The sequence below is a fragment of the Canis lupus genome, chromosome 21, assembly GCF_048164855.1.
Source record: "Canis lupus baileyi chromosome 21, mCanLup2.hap1, whole genome shotgun sequence".
Lineage (NCBI taxonomy): Eukaryota > Metazoa > Chordata > Mammalia > Carnivora > Canidae > Canis > Canis lupus.
This window is the reverse complement of record NC_132858.1, coordinates 56872320-56889954: the sequence shown is the minus strand read 5'-3', so window position 1 is coordinate 56889954 and position 17635 is coordinate 56872320. Positions and strand designations below refer to the sequence as shown.

Sequence of the window (17635 nt, the reverse complement as noted above, 5' to 3'; positions counted from 1 at the left end):
GTTATAGCATTTTAAACGTTGGACTGACTTGATTTTAGCTCTTTTATTTCTACAGTAAGGGATTCTCTAGTTTGCTTCTGTGCTCTTTTTCCAGCCCAGCTGCTATCTTTATAATCATTGTTTTAAACCGTAGTTAGACATAATATATGTGTATTGATGAACTTTCTGGCTGTGAGTACTACCTCATGTTATTTTATGGAGGAGAATTTCTCTATCTCATTATTTTTTCCAGAAAAAAAGAAGGAAGAAAAAGAAAAATCAAGAAAAACAATAACAACTGCCCTCCAAAAAAAAACCACCAGATTATTTTGGCCTGCTTGTTAAAAGATTCTAAATCCCAAAATATGAAACACAATTAAACTACCATAAAAGTAAAAATAAGAAATATATAAGGTACATACATTAAATTAAAATAAGGCAATTAATAACAAAGAATCAAAGAAAATAATTAAAAATAGAGCACAAAGTACAAAGGAATCTAGACCCTACTTTCCAGGCAGAGCTGAAGCTTTGCAGCCTCTGTGGTCTGGCAACTTGGTGACAGCGAATGGTCTGTGTGGGGTCTGGGGATGGGCCTTGGCGCTGATTGTCAGGTGCACATCTGCCTGGGAGTTGCACCTGTGGGGGTCAGAGTCGGGGTGGGCGTCAGCGAATCTGGGCTCCAGCGGGAGGCACTGTGCTGCTCCCTGATTCCTGGCCCTGATGGGCGGGATGCAGGTGGGGACGCTGGGTCCTCTGGCTCTGGGGCTGAGCATCCCACCCCCCAGTCTGCTGGGGCCTCCACAGAAGAACCCCGAAGCCCCCGGGTCTCCGCAGCTTCTCTCAGAACCCTGCGTTCACTCTACCTGCACCCGAGCTTCTTTTGGTTTTCTTTTTTTATCTCAGGCTGTTGTGCCCAAGATTGTGAATCTGTGAATCTGAGAAATCACAAATCACCGAGAAGCCAACACCAATGCAAACACATGAGGGTTTATTTACAAGCTCGAGCTTGTGTCCAAGTATACCCAACACAGTGGAGCGGGGACTTGGACCCCGTGGTGGGTTTTAGTTTATTTTTAAGAGTTGGTCTCAGGGAACTCCTGAAGGGTGGAGTAATTCCTCAAGTTCTGTTTACATTTTGATATGGGGCCTTCAAGGGCATTGAGATCTGTTCTAATAGGGGCTTCCTGCCCTTGGACTGGGCTCAGTTTTTATTCTATTGTGGGCTTGCTGTGTCCTGACAGTGAGCATTCAGGAAGGAAATGATGGATGTGACTCCCTTCTCAGGTGCATCACAGAGAATAAATAAGGAGACTGAACAAAAAGAGCACAAGACATTGGGGGCTTCGTCCATATCAGAAGGGACTCCTCAGAACCACAGGGTAAGTGAATGGGTAGAATGGATGGTAGGGTCAGGGGAGGTGAGGCAGTTGGTGGTTAGGCTTAGGTTAGATGTTAGGTGTTTGTGATTAACCTTATGGTTACGGATTAGAGGTTAGGGTGAGGGATAAGGGTAAGGGTCAGTGGTTAGGAGTTAGGATGGGGGTTAGGGATTAGGGAATGAGGTTAGGGTTAGTGACAGTATTTAGAGTTAGGGTTAGGGTTATGCTTTAGGGTTTAGGGCAGGAGGTTTGGAGGTGGGTTTAGGGTTATGGTTACAGTTAGGGTTGGGTTTAGGTTTGCAGTTAGGGTGAGGTGTTAGGGTGTGAGTTAGGGTTAGGGGTAAGGGTTAGGGGTTAGGGTAAAATTTAGGGCTAGGTTTAGGGTTAGGGCAAGGGTTAGGTATAGGATAGGGGTTAGGGCTAGGGATAGGATTAGTATTTATTTAGGGTTTAGGGTCAGGTCAGGGTCAGGGTACGGTTTTGGAAAAGGGTAAGAGATAGGTATAGGGAGTGGTTTAGGAGTTAGTTTTAGGGTACAGGTTAGAGTAAAGTTTGGGGTATGAGATAGGATTGGTATTAGAGGGTTAGGGTTAGAGTACAGGTTAAGGTTAGGATAGGATTTGAGTACATTAAGTTAAGGTTAGGGTTAGAGGTTAGGGTTAGATTTAAGGTAGGGGTCAGGGTTAAGGGTTTAGAATAGGTTTAGGATATAGGGTGAGGGTTGGCATGAAGGTTCCATGAATGTGTTTTGGTCTTGGGGTTTGTGTTTGGTTTTCGATTAGTGATGGGTCTTGTTTAAGGGTTAGGTTAACATTAAGATTAAGTGTAGGGTTAGACTTATGTCTGTGTATGGTTAGAGTTTGGGTCTTGGAATGTGCCTGCACTGGGACTCCTAGCATCTTGGGCAGTTTAGTTTTATGCACTCTATTTAGGTTTTGGGTTCAAAGATAGCCTGACTCCACCAAGTCAGTGGCCTCCCCAGAGAATCAAAATCCTGGCTTCTGCTGGGGTGAGAATAGACATGGCAGGTTTCTCCCGAGCTGAGCTAAGGAGGGTGTTTGTGGCTCTAAAGACTCTTTATTTGGATTTTCAGTTGCCTTTCTGATTTTATCTCTTGTGTGCACATGTTTTCTCTATACTACCAATTATTATTTTAAAGTTTTACTTGAATTCCTGTTTGTAAACACAGTATGATATAGTTTCAGGTTTACCACATAGTGGTTAGACCCCTGGATACAACGCCTGGTACTGGTCAGAGGTGCCCTCCACTATCCCCATCCCCTGATTCACCATCCTCCCCACCTTCCCCTGGTATTTATTAGTTTATTCTCTGTGGTTAAGAGTGTGTATCTTGGTTTGCTTCTCTCATGCCTCCTCCGCCCCTTTGCCAGTTTGTTTGGTTTCTCAAAATTCACATGTGAATGCAATTGTATGGTATTTGGTATCTGTCTTTCTCTGACTGAGTTCATTTAGCATAAATCCTTTCCACTCCTTCCACGTCACTGTAAATGGATTCATTTCATCCCTTCTGATGACCGAGTGATGTTGCGTGTGTATATTTACCACATCTTTCTGCCCATTCATCAGTCGATGGACATCTGGGCTGTATCCATAGTCTGGCTGTTGTTGATAACGCTGCTACAAACAGTGGGCTGCGTGTCCTTCCTCGAATCTACTAAAGTACTTCTCTATCCTCGGGATAAATACCTACCTGTGAAATTTTGGAATCGTAGGGTAGCTCTATTTTTAACTTCTTTTTTAAAATTTTTTTTATGATAGTCACAGAGAGAGAGGCAGAGACACAGGCAGAGGGAGAAGCAGGCTCCATGCCCTGGAGCCCAAAGTGGGATTCAATCCCGGGTCTCCAGGTTCGCACCCTGGGCCAAAGACAGGTACCAAACCACTGCACCACCCAGGGATCCAATTTTTTTAACTTCTCTAGGACCCTCCACACTGTTTTCCACAGTGGCTAAATGTGTTCGCATGCCCACCAGGAATGTAAGGAGGCTACCCTTTCTCCACACCTCACCAACACCTGTTGTTTCTTGTGTTGTTAATTTTAGCCATTATGACAGCTCTCAGGTGACATATCATTGTGGTTTTGGTTTGCATTTCCCTGATGATGGGTGACGCTTTGTGTCTTTCTGTGAGTCTGGTGCCATCTGGCTGTCTTGTCAGAGACAAAGTCCATTCATTTTTCTGCCCATCTCTAGTTGCATAATTTGTTTTTAGGATCTTGAGATTTATATTTCCTTTATGTGTTTTGCATACTAACTCTTTATTGGATGTGTTGTTTACCAATATCTCCTTTCATTTTGTATGTTGCCTTTTAGCTTTGGTTGTTTCCTTCACTTTGCAGAAGCTTTTCATTTTGATCAAGTCCCAGTAGCATTTTTGCTTTTGTTCCCTCACCTCAGTGGCATATCTAGAAAGAAAAATCAGTGGCCAATGTCAAAGACGTTGCTGCCTATCTTTTCTTCTTTGATTGGTTTCAGGTCTCACATTTAGGTCTTTCATCCATTTTGAATTTATTTTTTATATATATGGTGTAAGAAAGTGGTCCAGTTTCATTCTTCTGCATGTGGCTGCCTGGTTTTCCCAACACCATTTATTCTTATCCTGGGGTCAGGGTTAGGGTTTGTTGAAGAGACTGTCTTTCTGCCATTGGATATTCCTTCCTGCCTTGTTATCCTTTATGGGTCATAGATACAGGTTTGTATCTTGTTTTGGCTTTCCATTCTGTTCTATTGATCTAAGCGTCTCCTGTTGGGAGAACCCTGATTGCTGATTCAATTTCTTTGCTGGTTATCTGTCTGTTCAAATTTCTTATTTCTTCATTTTTAATTTTTGCTATGTTATATATTTCTAGGAATTGATCTATTTCTTCCAGGTTCTAGGTTGCTGGCATATAATTTTTCATAATGTTCTCTTATAATCGTTTGTATTTCTCTAGTGTTGTTTTTTATTTCTCTTTTCTCATCTGATTTTATTTGGGTCCTTTCTCAACTTTTTATCTTTTTTCTTTTTTAAATATTTTATTTATGTATTCATGAGAGACACAAAGATACAAAGGTATAGGCAGAGGGAAAATGAGGCTCCATGCGGGGAGCCTGATGTGGGACTTGAACCCCTAGGACCCCGGGATCATGACCTGAGCCAAACACATGCTCAACCACTGAGGCACCCAGGTGCCTTGCTGATTCAATTCCTTTGCTAGTAATGGGTCTGTTCACATTTTCTATTTTTTCCTATTTCAGTTTTGCTCATTTGCACATTTCTAGGGATTTGTCCATTTCTTCCAGGTCTCCCAGTTTGTTAGCGTATAATCTTTCATAGTATCCCCTTATAATTGTCTTATTTTTCTGATGTTGATTGTGATCTCTCTTCTCTCATTTGTGATTTTATTTATTTAGGTCTTTTCTCTTTTCTCGTTGATAAGGCTGGCTAGGGCTTGATCCATTTTATTACTTATTTTAAAGAACTAGCTCTTAGTTCTGTTATTCCATTCTACTGTTTTGTTGTTTCTGTATTGTTTATTTCTGCTCTGATCTTAATTTTTTCCCCTTCTTTTGTAGGCTTTAGTCTTTGTTTACTATTCCTTTTTCAGCTCCTTCAGGTGTAGGGTTAGATTGTGTATTGGAGACTTCTTGTTTCTTGAGGTAGGCCTGTATTGCTATGTACTTCCCTCTTAGGACTGCCTTTGCTACATCCCAGAGGTTTGGAGAAACATGTTTTCATTTTCATTTGTTTTAAATTTCCTCTTTAATTTTCTGGTTGCTCCATTCATTCTCTAGTAGGATGATCATAAACGCCACGTATTTTTGGTCTGTCCAATTTTTTTCTTAGTGTCGACTTCCAGTTTCATAGCGCCTTGGTCTGAAAATGAACAGGGTGTGAAATCAACATTCTTGTACCTGTTGTACCTGTTGAGGGCTGATTTGTGGGCCCTGATATGATCTGTTCTGGAGAATGTCCCATATGCAATTGAACAGAATGTTTATTCTCCTTTTGGAACTAATATGCTAACTATATCTGTTGAGTCCCTGTTGCCCAGTGTGTCAAGGCTATTGTTCCCTTGTTGATTTTCTGCATAGACGATCGGTCCATTGCCATAAGTGGGTGTTGGAATCCTCTGTCAGTGTATTATTATCAGTGATTTCCTGTACGTTGGTTGTTAATCAGTTTCTATATTTAGGTACTCATGTTGGCAGCATAAATAGTTAGCTGTTTGATCTTGATAGTCTTTTTAATTATGAAATAATGTTCTTCTTCATCTCTTCTTACAATATTTGTTGTTTCTTTTTGAGATTAAAATATATTATTTATTTATTTTTGAGAGATACACAGAGAAGCAGAGGCAGAAACATAGGCAGAGGGAGAGGCAGGCTCCCCAAAGGGAGGGTGATGTGGGACTCGATCCTGGGATCCCAGGATCACACCCTAGCCTGAAGGCAGATGCTCAACCACTGAGCCACCAGGTGTCCCCCAGGGTTTGGTTTCAAATCTCGTTTGTCTGATATAAGTATGGGTCCTCCAGCTTTCTTTTGATATCCATTAGCGTGGTAGATGATTTTCCCTCCCCTGACTATCAATCTGCTGGTGTCTATAGGTCTAAGGTGAGCATCTTGTAGGCAGCATACAGATGGATCTTGTTTTTTTAATAATGATTTTATTTATCAGAGAGAGAGAGAGAGAGAGAGGCCGAAAATTAGGGAGAGAGAGAAGCAGACTCCCCACCAGGAGCCCAATATGGGACATGATCCCTGACTCCAGGATCACAGCCTGAGTCAAAGGCAGATGCTCAACCCCTTGAACGACCCAGGTATTCCAGATCCTGTGTTTTAAGCCACTCTGATACCCTATATCTTTTGATTGGAAAATTTAGTCTATCAGCATTAAGAGTGATTATTCACAGATATGAACTTTGTTCCTTTGTGTTACCAGAAGAGTTGGTGTTTCTGGTGATGTTCTCTGGTCCTTTCTAGTCTTTATTGCTTTTGGTCTCTTTTTTTCCCCCACTAGAAGAGTCCCTCTTAATCCCTTACTGGACTGGTTAAGTGGTCATGAAATCCTTGATATGTTGACTGTCCAGAAAATCTTTCTCTCTCCTTCTCTCCTGAATGACACCCTTGCTGAAGCAAGAATTCATACAAATTGGACTCCAATAAAAAGGAATTTAAAAACATAAAATAAATTTTTGGTCTTATGATTGAGGAAAATGGCATTTAGGAGGAAAACCAGAAGCTAAGAGAGAGGAGGACAGATTTCACCATCCGTAGCCATCACAGGGACATGGTGTCCTTTCCATGAAGGGGCCTCCCCTCCGTAGGATTCTTCCTGCACCTCTGTGCTCCTTGTTGGAAACCAGCAAGCATATCTCTGTATCTCTAGCACCTCTGCAGTCATGGTTTATTGCATCTTCCATGTATCCTACTGGTGACAACAGCGTCGTGTATGTAACCATCTGGCTCCTGTTAGACAACATTGGGGGGGATACCGACTTCTGTTGGTTTTGGGGTGTGTGTGTGTCTATCACATGTAGCTATCACGTGCAGGTATCTGATCCTCTGGCTGGGTCACCCAAATGCCGAAATGGTTGGCACAACATCATTTCTGGTGCTGGCGCTGGGCAGATAGCTGGGCTCTCCTTGCCGACTCGGGGCTCGCTCCTGCAGTGACTTCCCACTGGAGGGTCAGCTGAGCTGGAAGGTCCAACTCGGCCAAATTCCCATGTCCTCAGGGGGTCCCGCTGAGCACCTGCTGTTTCTCTTCTCCCAGATGCCTCTCCAGCAGGGAGCCAGACCTCAGCGCCGCCCTGGGGGGAGATCCTGAGGAGCTGGCTGCCCATGGCGGGGAGCCCTGTTGCTGCCTGTGTATGGGAGTCGAGTTGGGGTCTGGGCTGGGGTTCTCGGTCCCCTGTGCTGCCTGGCCTTCTGGCGAGCCCCATGCTCACCCAGCCCTTACTCACTAGGGTGAGGAGGGTGCCCTCTACACACTGGTGTGAGAGATCCAGCACCACAAGCTGTGCACAGTGAGTCCACCTGGTGAGGGTGGCCCAGGTTCGTGAGCTGCAAGTGTGGGACCCAGGAAAGTTAACAAAAATCCCCTACCCTGGACAAGCAGAGCAGGACTGATTCCATTTTGTGCTACACCCACCTCCTCCCCTATGACCCCCACATGAGCTGCTTATTGCTTAAGGCGCTGCCCCACCCTAGTCAGGCCGCTAGGTACACCCTAATCGGAAATCGGCTCATAACAATGTAACCCTGCTTTGTGCCCCCCAAAACTGTGCGACGATTCTGACCAAAGTAATAGGCCAGCTCAAGTGGATACTATTTGGTAAGGTGTAATTCAATTGGCCACCTGCCTGTGGACCATCATGACTGTGCAACTTTCTGCATATCCCATGGGCCACTGGCCCCTATAAAGCTGCTATGCCTCTTATTCTCGGGATCCACGTCCCTGCTCCGCTGTGTTTGGTGAAATTATACCCAAGCTCCAGCTTGTAAAGAAACCCTCGGGAGTTTCCATCGGTGTTGGCTCCTTGGTGGTTTCCCTGATTTACAATCTTGGGCACAACACCAGGGCCTGGTGTCCTGACATCCCTTCCAGGGCCACGCTGATCGCCCCACAGGCCCTTTGTGCCCCAGGCACACAGGCACGGGGATGCGAGGACGGGAGGAAGTGCCCCGGAACTCGGCCATCCTTGGCCCCCAGGACAGAGGGAGCACAGACCTACCAGGTCGCTGTGCACAGACCCTGGTGACCTGAAGCTCCCTGGCTGTCACTCTGTCCCAACCCCACCTGGCCTGGGGGACACAGCCTGAGTCTAAGTAAAGTCTGTGGGGTCCTGACCCTGACGTCTGGCTGCCCCTGGAAGGCACGTGGGGACGTCAGCTCTGTGTACCTGGTGGCGCCCCTGCAGGGGCTATTTAGGGCCTGGATGGTGCCCCCTCCTCCTCTCTGGGAGTCTCTTCACGCCCCATGCACAGAGTTCTGGGATACACAGAAACGGGCTGGCTGTGCATTTTTTCACAACACTTTATTGACTTTTTACAGCAAAGGGGCTCAGAGCGTAATGCACGCCTTCCCCTGGGGAGGGAGACCTTTCTGTCCTTTAGGGGAGGGCAATAATCACACGGTGTGGAGAGGCGGGTGCTAGAGTCCACATTGTGGGAACATGTGTGGACTCCGGGTGGGGGCGTTTGTCCTGAGATTTCAGCCTGAGTGACTGTTCTGAGGACAGCAGAGATGACCTGGACCTGCAGCTCATGGGCTCCTGTACTGGGGCCCCGCAGGGCAGCTGGACACCTGCCTTGGGCCCTCTGGGGCCCCAATACCTGGAAGAGCCTGCCTCCTGGTGTGGGGTCGGGTGGGGCCAACCGGCCTATCCATCCACTCCCCACCCTGGCGTGTCCCGGGATCCACCGGCCTGCCCTAGGTTAGCGACCTGGATCTGTGGGGCATGCCCAGGGCCCAGGAGGCCACATCCACCTGTGAGAGGGCTCGCTCAGCCTGGGGCCAGAATCCAGGGCTGGCCAGGACCATGGGGACCTGGATCCCATTAGTCTTTTTGTTGGGCCTGGGAGGGGCTCAAATCAACCTAGCTCCCACAGAGCGCAGAGCCAGGTCAGCCCAGGTCCCTCTGGGTTAGGGGCTGGTGTCCTGTGCAGGGTGTGCCGCCCTCCAGGACAGACAGTGGGTGGAGGCAGGGCCCAATGTATCCTCTGCACCACTCACCTACACCCAGCCTTTCGGGGATCTCTGCCTTCCCTCCTCCCTGCAACCTCTGGGTTCTCTATGGGACAATCAGGCTTCTGGTGGGAGCAGGGTATCCAGAAAACGCCAGGGAGGCTGAGCATGTCCCACAGGGGGCAGCTGCCCTGGGTCCTTGCTGGGGGCCGATGGTGTGGGGGTGGATGTTGTGGGGTAGGGATATGATGTTGGTGGTATATTAGGAAGGTACAAATATTATCCTTGAATCAATATTAAAATATTCTCATTAACCAAAGACCATACTTTATTCAGATTTCCTTAGTTTTTGCTAAGTTACCATCCCTCATATCCCATTCCATTTGTCCTCATGTTTTCTTAGGCTCCTCTGGATTGTGACAGTCTTTCTGCCTTTCCTTATTGTTGTTGAACTGCAACACTTTGAGAAGTAGAGTATTTTGTAAAATTTACCTCAGTTAGGAAATGTCTGTTATCTCATGATTAAACTCTTTTTGTGGATTATATAAAGAGATATACTGCCATTTTAATTATATCATATAAAGGATAGATATTATCAACATGATTTATCAGTCTTGGTATCAATCTGATCATCTTGCTGAGGTAGTGTTTGTCAGCTTTCTCCGTAGTAAAGTGATTATTATTATTATTATTATATTATCATTTTTATATACACATTTTCATATTCTATTTTGTAGAAGGAAGTTACTATGTGTATTCCATACATATGAGTGGGAGGCTATGCTAATCAACTTGAGGGTGGAATGTCTGTACAACTTCTTTGAAATTCTTCTACATGGGAGATTTCTCTTCCTTCTGGGTTTGTTTTTTTGTTTCTTTTTAAAGATGTCATTTATTTATTTGAAAGAGAGAGGAGAGAAAAACCAATAGCGAGAGGGGCAGATGTAGAGGGAGAAGCAGGTTCCCTGCAAACAGGGAGCCTGCCTTGGGAATTGGATCATGATCTGAGCCTAAGACAATAGCTTATGTGACTGAGCCACCCAGATGCCACTTTTTCTTTCTTTTTCTTTTTTTAGTAATAAATTTACTTTTATTGGTATTCAATTTGCCCACATACAGAATAACACCCAGTGCTCAGCCCGTCAGTACACGTCACACATTCACCCCCACCCCCACCCTCCTCCCCTTCCATCACCCCTAGTTCATTTCCCAGAGTTAGGAGTCTTTATGTTCTGTCTCCCTTTCTGATATTTCCCACACATTTCTTCTCACTTCCCTTATATTCCCTTCACTATCATCTATATTCCCCAAATGAATGAGAACATACAATGTCCTTCTCCGATTGACTTACTTCACTCAGCATAATACATTCCAGTTCCATCCACGTTGAAGCAAATGGTGGGTATTTGTTGTTTCTAATGTCTGAGAAAGGCCCACCTTTTCTCTCTCTTCATCTTCTGAGTCTCCTATGGTATGAATGTTATTGTTAATAAGTGGATGACTTCCCTACGTCTGTCTCTGTGGTCCATAACCATTCTTGTTTTGAAGGCTTCCACTTGGGACTGCATCTCAGTTATACCATTTTTAACATTGGCCTGACTAGATTTTAGTTCTTTTATTTCTACAGTAAAGGTTTCTCTAGTTTTCTTCTGTGCTCTTTTTCCAGCCCAGCTGTTGTCTTTATAATCATTGTTTTAAACTGTATTTAGACATCATATATGTGTATTGATGAACTTCCTGGCTGTGAGTAGACCTCATGTTATTGAGGTGATTTTCTCCATCTCATTATTTGTTCCAGAAAAGAAAGAAGGAAGAAAAAGAAAAAACAAGAAAAACAATAACAACTGCCCTCCCCCCAAAAAAACAAAACAAAACAAAATAAAACCCAGATTATTTTGGCCTGCTTGTTAAAAGATTCTAAATCCCAAAATAGAAACAATTAAAGTGATCCCTGGGTGACACAGCGGTTTAGTGCCTGCCTTTGGCCCAGGGCACAATCCTGTAGACTCTGGATCAAATCCCACGTCGGGGTCCCAGTGCATGGAGCCTGCTTCTCCCTCTGCCTGTGTCTCTGCCTCTCTCTCTCTCTCTCTCTCTTTCTTTCTGTTTGTGACTATCATAAATAAATTGAAAAAAATTTAAAAAAGAATCACAATTAAAGTACTATGAAAGCAAAAATAAGAAATATATAAGGTACATACATAGAAATTAAAATAAGGCAATTAATAAAAAAGAATCAAAGAAAATAAATGAAAAAAGAGCACAAAGTACAAAGGAATCTAGACCCTACTTTCCAGGCAGAGCTTTAGCTCTGCAGCCACTGTGGTCCAACAACTTGGTGGCAACGAATGCTCTGTGTGGGGTCTGGGGATGGGCCATGGCACTGATTGTCAGGTGCACATCTGCCTGGGAGATGCACCTGCGCGGGTCAGAGGCGGGGTGGGGGTCAGCGCCTCTGGGCTCAGTGGGCTGTGCTGCCCTGTTCCTGAGACCTGGCCCTGATAGGCGGATGCGGGTGGGGTCTCTGGGTCCTCTGGCTCTGGGGCAGAGCATCCCCCACCCCAGTCTGCTGGGGCCTCCACAGAAGAGCGGCCAAGCCCCCAGGTCTCCGCGGCTTCTCTCAGAACCCTGCGTTCACTCTACCTGTGTCCGAGCTTCTTTTGGTTTTGTTTTTTTATCTCAGACTGTTATGCCCAAGATTGCTAATCCGAGAAACCACCGAGAAGCTGACACCAAGGCAAACACATGAGAGTTTATTTACAAGCTTGAGCTTGTGTCCAAGTATACCCGACAGAGCGGAGCAGGGACTTGGACCCTGAGGTGGGTTTTAGCTTAGTTTTAAGAGTTGGTCTCGGGGTACTCCCGAAGGGCTGGAGCAATTCCTCAAGTTCTTTTTTTTTTTTTTAAACTTCTTTTTTTTTTAAATATTTTATTTTTTTTATGATAGTCACAGAGAGAGAGAGAGAGAGGCAGAGACACAGGCAGAGGGAGAAGCAGGCTCCATGCACCGGGATCCCGACGTGGGATTCGATCCTGGGTCTCCAGGATCGCGCCCTGGGCCAAAGGCAGGTGCCAAACCGCTGTGCCAACCCAGGGATCCCCCTCAAGTTCTGTTTACATTTTGATATGGGGCCTTCAAAGGCATTGAGATCTATTCTCATTCTAATAGGGGCTTCCTGCACTTGGCCTGGGCTCAGTTTTTATTCTATTGTGGGGCTTTCCAGGGTATTAAGCTGTAAACTTTTGTTATTTTCCTGTAACTGAAGTAATGTAAATTTCAGCTCTTCTTCACAGGGGCCTGGGATGGCTGGACTTGTGGAATGCTGAACTTACAGTGGAAAGGCCTTCATTTTCTCGGCCTCCTTGTGTCCCTTCCCATCCTATCTAGCTCCTTCCCCCTTCCCCAGAGCTCCTAAGAGAGCAATTGCTAATGATCTCAGCCTGGCAGCTTGTGTAAGGGGACAGGCCCAGGGATTTGGGATCAGGAAGACCTGGGGCTCGGGCGTCCCAGCTATGCAGCGGGATTTGATGCTGCAACTCTTATTCCCTAAGGCTATCTTGACAACTGACTTTGTACATAGAAAAGCTGTCCTTTCTCTTTATAAGACAAAGAGCGAGTCAAAGTGTTTTTTTCTCTGCCCATCTGATTGCTCATATTCCCAGGATAGATGTGGGCCCACATCCACCCTGACAGGAACACCTGGGCCGCTTCAGGACCTGCAGGGAGGCTTCAGGAAGCTGTGGTGCTGCGTCCACTCTGGCAGGAGCTCCCGGGCCACTCAGGACATAATTTGAGTCTTCTGGAAGGTGGGGGCCGCATCCATGGTGTCAGGAGCCCTGGCCTCCTCAGAATCCACAGTGAGGCTATGGGAGGACTGGGGGCCACGCCCACACAACAGGACGCTGACGTCCTCAGGACCCCCAGTGTAGACTTCGGGAAATATGGGGATGCTTCCATGCAGACAGAAGAGCCCAGCCTTATCAGGGCCTGTGGTGAGGCGTAAGAAAAATGTGGGTGCCGAATCCAAACTGACAGGAGTCTCCAGCCTCTTTAGGATCAGCACTTTGGCTTCAGGACATATGGGGCTGCGTCTATGCTGACAGGAGCCCACAGCCCCCTCAGGACGCGCAGTGAGTTTTCTGGGGGCCATGGGGCCATGTCCAGGCTGACAGGAGCCCTTGGCCTCCTGAGGACCTGCTGTGAGGCTTCCAGAGGATGTGAGGCATAGTCCACAGTGACAGGAGACCCGTGTCCTCAGGACCTGCTGACTATGACCCAAGAACACGTGGGGCCACATCCACACTCACAGGATCCTGGCTTCCTCAGGACCCCCTGGAGGACTCTGGAGGTGCCGTTGGGGGCCACGTCCACATCAGAAGGGACTCCTCAGAACCACAGGGTAAGTGAATGGGTAGAATGAATGGTAGGGTCAGGGGAGGGGAGGCAGTTGGTGGTTAAGTTAGGTTAGATGTTAGGGTTTAGTGATTATGCTTATGGTTACAGATTAGAGGATAGCGTGAGGGATAAGGGTAAGGGTCAATGGTTAGGAGTTAGGCTGGGGGTTAGGGATTAGGGAAAGGGGTTAGGGTTAGTGTTAGGGACAGATTTAGAGTTAGGGTTAGGGTTTAGGCTTAGGGATTAGGGCAGGATGTTAGGAGTTGGGGTTAGGGTTATGGTTGGTGTTAGGGTTGTGATTAGGTTTGCAGTTAGGGTTAGGGGTTAGGGTGTGAGTTAGGGTTAGGGGTTAGCGTTAAGGGTTAGAGTTAAAGTTAGGCCTAGGTTTAGGGTTAGGGTGAGGGTTAGGCTTAGGATAGGGTTTAGTGCTAGGGTTAGTGTTTGGTTAGGGGTTAGGGATAGGGTCAGGTCAGGGTCAGGGTAGGGTCAGGGTATGGTTTTGGAAAAGGGTAAGAGATAGGGTTAGGCAGTGGGTTAGGGATTAGTTTTAGGGTATGGGTAGTGTACAGTTTGGGGTATGAGATAGGGTTAGTATTAGAGGGTTAGGGTTAGGGTACAAATTAAGGTTAGGAATAGGATTTGAGTACATTAAGTTAGGGTTAGAGGTTAGGGTTATGGTTAGATTTAAGGTAAGGGTCAGAGTTAAGGAAACCTCAGAATAGGTTTAGGAGTTAGGGTGTGGCTTGGCAGGTAGGTTCAGTGAATGTGGTTTGGTCTTGGGGTTTGTGTTTGGTTTTTGATTAGTGATAGTTCTTGTTTAAGTGTTAGGTTAACATTAGGCTTAAGTGTAGGGTAAGGGTTATGTCTGTGTATGGTTAGAGTTTGGGTCTTGGCATGTGCCTGCACTGGGACTCCTAGCATCTTGGGCAGTTTAGTTTTATGCACTCTATTTAGGTTTTGGTTTCAAAGATAGCCTGATTCCACCAAGTCAGTGGCCTCCCCAGAGAATCAAAATCCAGTCTTCTCTGGGGTGAGAATAGGCATGGCAGGATTCTCGTGAGCTGAGCGAAGGAGGGGATTTGTGGCTCTAAAGACTCTTTATTTGGATTTTCAGTTGCCTTTCTGATTTTATCTCTTGTGTGCACATGTTTTCTCTATACTACCAATTATTATTTTAAAGTTTTACTTGAATTCCTCTTTGTAAACACAGTATGATATAGTTTCAGGTTTACCACATAGTGATTCAACCCTTGAATACAACGCCTGGTACTGGTCAGAGGTGCCCTCCACTATCCCCATCCCCTGATTTCACACCCCGCACCTTCCTCTGGTATTTATTAGTTTATTCTCTGTGGTTAAGAGTGTGTTTCTTGGTTTGCATGTCTCATCTCACCCTTTGCCCCTTTGCCAGTTTGTTTGGTTTCTTAAAATTCACATGTGAATGCAATTGTATGGTATTTGGAATCTGTATTCTCTGACTGACTGAGTTCATTTAGCATAAGTCCCCTCCACTTCTCCCACGTCATTGTAAATGGCTTCATTTCATCCCTTCTGATGACCCAGTGATGTCACAGTGTGTATATTTACCACATCGTCTCTGCCCATTCATCTGTCGATGGACATCTCGGCTCTATACACAGTTTCGTTGTTGTTGATAACGCTGCTACCAACACTGGGCTGCATGTTCCTCTTAAAATCTACTAAACTACTTTTGTATCCTCGGGGTAAATACCTAGCTGTGCAATTTTGGAATCGTAGGGTAGCTCTATTTTTAACGTCTTTTTTAAAATTTTTTTTATGATAGTCACAGAGACAAAGGCAGAGACACAGGGAGAGAAAGAAGCAGGCTACATGCACTGGGAGCCCGAAGTGGGATTCGATCCCGGGTCTCAGGGATCACGCCCTGGTCCAAAGGCAGGCACCAAACCACTGCGCCACCCAGGGATCCCCTATTTTTAATTTCTCGAGGACCCTCCAGACTGTTTTCCACAGTGGCTTCACCTTTATTTATGTATTCATGAGAGACACGGAGAAGCAGAGTTATAGGCAGAGGGAAAATGAGGCTTCATGCAGGGAGTCTGATGTAGGACGTGATCCCCCAGGACCCCGGGAACATGACCTGAGCCAAGGCAGATGCTCAACCACTGAGGCACCCAGGTGCCTTACTGATTCAATTTCTTTGTTAGTTATGGGTCTGTTCATATTTTCTATTTCTTCCTTTTTCAGTTTTGCTCGTTTGCACATTTCTAGGGTTTTGTCCATTTCTTCCAGGTCTCCCAGTTTGTTAGTGTATAATCTTTCATAGTATTCACTTATAATCATCTTATTTTTCTGGTGTTGATTGTGATCTCTCTTCTCTCATTTGTGATTTTATTTATTTAGGTTTTCTCTTTTCTCGTTGATAAGGCTGGCTAGCGCTTGATCCATTTTATTAATTAATTTTTGAAGAACCAGCTCTTAGTTTCGTTATTCCATTCTAATGTTTTGTTTTTTCTGCATTGTTTATTTCTTCTCTCATCTTTATTTTTTCCCTTCTGTAGGATTTAGGCTTTGTTTCCTATTCCTTTACCAGCTCCTTTAGGTGTAGGGTTAGGTTGTGTATTGGAGACTTCTTATTTCTTTAGGCCTGTATTGCTATGTACTTCCCTCTTAGGACTGCCTTTGCTACATCCCAGAGGTTTGGAGAAACATGTTTTCATTTTCATTTGTTTTAGATTTCCTTGTTAATTTCCTGGTTGCTCCATTCATTCTCTAGTAGGATGTTCATAATCTCCATGTATTATTGGTCTGTCCAATTTTTTTTCTTACTGTCGACTTCCAGTTTCATAGCATTGTGGTCCGAAAATGTACAAGGGGTGATATCAACCTTCTTGTACCTGTTGTACCTGTTGAGGGCCCATGATATGATCTTTTCTGGAGAATGTCCCATGTGAACTTGAAAGGAATGTGTATTCTGCTTTAGGAAGAAATGTTCAGACTATATCTGTTGAGTCCCTGTCATCCAGTGTGTCAAGGCTATTGTTCCCCTGTTGATTTTCTGCATAGACGATCTGTCCATTGCCATAAGTGGGTGTTAAAATCCCCTGTCATTGTATTATTATCAGTGATTTCCTGTATGTTTGTTGTTAATTGGTTTCTATATTTAGGTACTCCTATGTTGGCAGCATAAATGTTTAGCTGTTTGAACTTTTTTTTTTAGTAAATTTATTTTTTATTGGTGTTCAATTGACCAACAAACAGAATAACACCCATGCTCATCCCGGCAAGTGCCCCCCTCAGTGCCCGTCACCAATTCACCCGCACCCCGTGCCCTCCTCCCCTCCCAGCATCCCTAGTTACTTTCTCAGAGTTAGGAGTCTTTATGTTCTGTCTCCATTTCTCATATTTCCCACACATTTCTTCTCCATTCCCTTATATTCCTTTTCACTATTATTTATATTAACGCATTGAATGACAACATACATTTGTCCTTCTCCGATTGACTTACTTCACTCAGCATAATACCCTCCAGTTCCATCCACGTTGAAGCAAATGGTGGGTATTTGTCGTTTCTAATGGCTGAGGAATATTCCATTGTATACATAAACCACATCTTCTTTATTCATTCATCTTTCAATGGACACCATGGCTCCATCCACAGTGTCGCTATTGTGGACATTCGTGGTAAAAACATCGGGGTGCAGGTGTCCCGGCGTTTCATTGCATCTGAATATTTTGGGTAAATAGGGAAGAGTGCAATTTCTGGGTCATAGGGCAGGTCTATTTTTAACTCTTTGAGGAACCTCCACACAGTTTTCCGGAGTGGCTGCACCAGTTCACATTCCCACCAACAGTGTAAGAGGGTTCCCTTTTCTCCGCATCCTCTCCAACATTTGTGGTTTCCGGCCTTGTTAATTTTCCCCATTCTCACTGGTGTGAGGTGGTATCTCATTGTAGTTTTGATTTCTATTTCCCTGAGGCAAGTGATGCAGAGCATTTTCTCATGTGCATGTTGGCCATGTCAGTGTCTCCCTCTGTGAGATTTCTCTTCATGTCTTTTGCCCATTTCATGATTGGATTCTTTGTCTCTTTAGTGTTGATTTTAAGAAGTTCTTTATAGGTCTTTGAAACTAGCCCTTTATCTGATACATCATTTGCAAATATCTTCTCCCATTCTGTAGGTTGTCTTTTAGTTTTGTTGACTGTA

General features: G+C 45.1%; 1 long non-coding RNA gene across 3 annotated transcripts in view; it reads left to right on the top strand.

Moving 5' to 3' along the window:
* The first annotated feature begins 1160 nt into the window (after positions 1-1160).
* Positions 1161-17635, top strand: part of LOC140613220 (uncharacterized) — a 34726-nt gene continuing 18251 nt past the window's right edge. The window contains exons 1-2 of one of the 3 annotated variants that reach the window (XR_012014400.1): positions 1161-1361; positions 12722-13453. This is a non-coding gene — a long non-coding RNA (uncharacterized lncRNA). Of the gene's footprint in view, positions 1362-12716; positions 13454-17635 lie in introns of all 3 variants that reach the window. The other 2 variants (XR_012014398.1, XR_012014399.1) reach the window with 2 other exon arrangements.